The sequence below is a fragment of the Chanodichthys erythropterus genome, chromosome 4 (genome assembly GCF_024489055.1).
Source record: "Chanodichthys erythropterus isolate Z2021 chromosome 4, ASM2448905v1, whole genome shotgun sequence".
Classification (NCBI taxonomy): domain Eukaryota; kingdom Metazoa; phylum Chordata; class Actinopteri; order Cypriniformes; family Xenocyprididae; genus Chanodichthys; species Chanodichthys erythropterus.
The window spans coordinates 37,782,419-37,787,159 of NC_090224.1; the positions used below are offsets into that span (position 1 = coordinate 37,782,419).

The 4,741-nt window shown below is 38.9% G+C and overlaps 1 long non-coding RNA gene across 2 annotated transcripts; it reads left to right on the forward strand.

Annotated features, from left to right (window-relative positions):
• The first annotated feature begins 582 nt into the window (after window positions 1-582).
• On the forward strand, window positions 583-4,265 carry LOC137019448 (uncharacterized). Of its 2 annotated transcripts, XR_010895013.1 has the most exons (4): window positions 583-816; window positions 955-1,075; window positions 2,178-2,257; window positions 4,143-4,259. It is a non-coding gene; the product is annotated as an uncharacterized lncRNA (long non-coding RNA). The 2 variants fall into 2 exon arrangements; XR_010895014.1 differs by lacking the exon at window positions 2,178-2,257 and having other exon boundaries at window positions 4,143-4,265.
• The last annotated feature ends 476 nt before the right edge of the window (window positions 4,266-4,741 follow it).

Below are 4,741 nucleotides of genomic sequence, written 5' to 3' on the forward strand. Positions count from 1 at the left end.
TTAATAGAATTCAAACTGGTTCGAATTCCTATTTCCGGCCCTTTAAATTTAAAAGTAGGCGCGCGGAAAAGGCGCCTAAACAGCAGAGAGGATCGGCTGGAGAATTGACGGTTGAAAACTGCACAAAGTAAAGTCAAGGTAAGACTTCATAAAAAATAATGGATTTAAACAATGTTTTTATGTTGTTGGCGATTGCTTCGTTATATTTGATTGGAGTATTTATGTGATATTAAAGTTAGCTAATGATTACTTAAATCGTTAGCAAGCAAACACATAGGTAAGGCTATTTGAATTTAAGTTACTTAGTCATTTCAACTTTTGCTATCTCTGGATTTTCAGGATTTTATTTTAAAAAAAAAATATGAATGTTTATGTAGAAGATTTGTAGTTTGTGTAGGCTACAATGATTAAGTGACCGGACATAGTAATTTGCTATGTTCGCGCTGTTTACATATTTCTTATGATATGGCCAGTAGATCAAGACTGATTAGTTCATTGTTTTTAACTATTTTATGTAATATCTTGTGAATAACGTTGATTAGTTCACCTCCGAGTCTTTTGAACCGAGTCTCTTTCGTTCATTCACGTCACGTGACGGCATACATTCAGTTAACGTTAGTTTGGTTTTACTTAAGTAACATGATATACAGTTAAGTCCCATGTAGCCCAGTTAAACTGTAAATCCAGTGGTCAATAATACTGAAGTGATACATTGTCTGTCTCCTCAATGTAGATCCTCCTGCTGTAAAAACCAGCATTGACCAGCATGAATTCCCTTTCACTCACTGTTTCCCAACCTGCAGTCGGTTCAGCACGGTACTGTAGACAAGTGTTTTTACTTATGCTTTATTATGGCATAACAGTAAAATAAAATTATGACTATAATTCAATTGGACATTCATCTATGTATTCATTGTACATTATACTGCACTAACTAGTTTTATTACTTGTCAGAAACATCAGGCTCACAGCAACAGATTAAGAAGAATCCTGCATCAAAAGATGACTTCAACTTGCATGTGAGACAGAGTGAGAAGAGAAAAAGAGGAATGAAGATGGACTGTCTAAGAAACCTGTAAGTCAGTTACACTGTCTATTTTGCTGTGTATTAATTTGTATTATACTACGAGGATGTTGAATGCTTGAATTAGAGCTACGATAACCGCAATACCGCAGTAATGAGATGCCTACCGCGATGTTGAGGCCATCACCGCCATCACCGCACCGTTTCTATGGTAACCAAGAGCTCCTGAACTCATCAGATTCATGCGGCTGCGGCTTGTTTGTAGTATCGGCGAAAAGAATTTCTTGAACATCTGCGAAAATGTTAAAGTATGTAAAATAGTGGCTGAACTTAAACATATCCTTTTATTAAAACTGGTGCTCTGCTGTGCCAAGGGACATTTCGAAACATTTCACCAGTTACTTTCGTTTACTGCATAGACCTTTATGTCCTATAAATGTGTCATATTCGTATTTGTGTGACAGTCCACGCAGCTTTCAGTGGGCAGGGCTATTGGCATTATTAATAAAGAAACATGAATGAATGAGAAAGTAAAGAGCAGGACGTGGTTGATATTAAAAATAAATTAAATACTGGCAGGATGTTTCTATGCGCATACTCTGAGTGTAAGACGGACAAGCATTGAAGCCTCTGTTTGCGTGTCTAATTGGTCAAATACACCGTGTGAGCCAGAAAGTGAGCTAATGTATATCACACAAAAAGCAAAGTGCAAACTATTCTCAAGAGACAAATTTCAGCATAACATGCTGATAACGGTAGGCTATCCTAACTGTCTTAATTTATTCCTTTATTTATTTTGTGGACCATAAATATAGTAAAACAAATGAGAAGAATAGTATTTCGTGTTAAACAGGTTGGTTTTTAAAATGCATCTAAGGGTGCTTTCACACTTGGTTCGATTGCCTGGACCGAACGCGAGTTCAATTGCTCTCCCCTCTCCCTGCGGCCACTGGACTGTGTTCACATTATATTATTTGGGTCCGAACCACGGTTCGTTTTCGTCATCAAACCAGCAGCTGTTGACTACGTTGCTTAATAACGATGGCACAGGAGAAGTCGGCAAAATGCATAACGTTGCTCTCCTCACCATTTTTGTTTTTGAACCGTAGGTTTTGTTCATAACGGAACTTGCATCTATCTCCCACGAATGTAGAATGCTGAAGGCGAGCAGAAATGAGAAAAGTTATGCTACAGCTCTCTGTTTGCAGCACGTCAGTCACGCTCGTCGGGAAAGTGAGTGAAACACACACACAAACACACATTTTTATCAAATAATACGGCATTAATAGCGGTTCACTTCCGCAGCTTGGTGCGTTTGCATTTATATCAGAAGCGAACTGTACCTGAGTTCACTTGAACCGCACCCCAGACCACCCTTTTTAAGCGGACTCGGGTACGGTTTGTGGGTGTCCGCAGTTACACACAGCACACAGTTACTCCTCGTGTTTGCTGGATAATGATATAATGATATTATATTTAATCCTCCAAAATCACTGTGCAATAATGAGTGTGTTAAGTGAATAAATGTAAACTCTATGAATGAAATGAGCGCAAATCAAATAGCTGTATTGCTGTTGCCTCTCCATGTGCCACAAATCAGCTTGGAAAGAATAAATCAACTGAAATACTTAGTGCTTTTTCCAGTTTAACGCATTAAAATATTTAAGACAGTTAATGCAGCATATGTTTTTTTTGTTTTGTTTGTTTCATCCTTTGGCTAGCATTACAATATATGATTACGCTCTTATTTCTGCGAATGCTTTTAAACCATTTAAGCGCACCAAAAGAGAAAAAGAGAACGCACTGTCTGTGAATGTCCTGTCACACACACGACGCACAGAAAGACATGCACCAGTATAGTGAGCATGGACGGCCCACCAGTATCGAGTTCTCTGTCATGCTTGAAGAAACAATAACACACACGATAATGTCAAAAATGTCAGTTTTGTTAAATATCACCAATGGAGCAGCCTTAAATGAGTTAAAGTCCCCGTGAACCGGAAGTGCAAACGTCTTTTCTCCAGTGTTGTGACATATTTCCAAGCGAAACAGAATATTGAATAGAGGGCAGAGTTTTAATTTAACGCTCCTCCTCTCCGTCTCTCGCTCATAGCAGACTAAGGGTTGGGGGGGGAGTGGTTTTATTTTATCAGAGAAGGAACACCATTTCAGACCAGAAGTAACATTTCAGATTTTGATTAAAGATTACCACGACAAACAATTTTTTTCGGTGTATTAACTTGCACGGATTAATTGTTCACCACAAGACTAGTAATATGCACTAACAAAGTAAGTAAGGTCAATTTTGATTTTATGACGTCTTGAAATGAAGTCTTAATTGAAAAGTAAATAAGTTGTGAGAAAGTGGACATCAGTAGCTGTATTAAGACCCGGGTATACTTCACTTTCCGCGGCCAGACGCATCTCACATGCAGTCTTGTCTGCCCATCTTTCAAAGTGTACTCAACTACAGATGTGCGTGGATGACCGAGTTCAACACATGCAGTACAATTTAATTCACGCATCGTGCCATCAACGGGACTTCGCTGGGTAGGATCAGAGAATAAAAATAGTGCATCCACCATCCACCACACAGTCTTGAAATTTGGCCTGCACATGGACGAGGTATGCAGACGTCCGTGAGCCCTCCAGATGACGAACATTATGTCATGCAGACGGTGCACGAACGTGGCTTTAGTTTCAGTGAGACTGTCCTTATTTCATAAAAACATGCCATTAAAAAGTATTTAAAATATACTCTTTATGTTGTTTCTTTATGTTGTTTTTATTTTAGAGATTAACTGTGACATTATTACATAATAATATGTATTATTAAAAACTTGACTATAACATTACATTTAGATCTATTGCATTATATTTAGATAGTGGCATGAAAGGTTGCAACTTTGAATGAGCATTGTAGCTGATCACAGTCATGTTGAGTGTATGTAAGCAGTGATCTCATCATTGAAACTCGAATTCTGCTCACTAACAAATACGTTCATCATAACTAACAGTGCAAACACAATGTAAATAAGAGGTTTGTTGATTATAATGGGAGTTTTGGTGTGAGTTCAAAACTCAGTCAACATTTTGTCTGTCTCTTCCTTATCCCGAGGTTACCATAGTCAGCTGGATCCCCTCCAAATCCAGATCAGATGGTGGACCTGCATCTTGGCATGACCACGACGCAAGCCTAAATGTCAACGAAGACCATGTCAACTAGACAAGCCAGACAGATCCCCTGTGAGAACTTCGTTGACAGCCATCGGCAAAGATCCTCAGCAAAGACCACAAGAACCAGACAAGTCCTCTGCACAGACCCCTACGGCTAGCTTCAACTCTATGCCGGCGTGTTGTATCTTGATCTTCAAACTGATGGAACCATATGAAATATTCTAGATTATACCAATCCACAATCTGACTTGTGTTGCTGCCTGAATCACATCACACCATATTCGTTCATTGGCCAGAGGAGAACTGGTCCCTGACTGAGCCTGGTTTCTCCCAAGGTTTTTTTTCTTCTCCATTTTTGTAACCTGATGGATTTTGGGTTCCTTACCCCTGTTGCCTTTGGCTTGCTAAGTTTGGGACACTTAATATTCAGCAATAATATTGATTTGATTGCACTGACACTATCATATGAGAACTGAACTGAGCTGGACGATGACATCACTGTTTTTTGCAGAGCTGCTTTATAACAAATTGAACTGATTT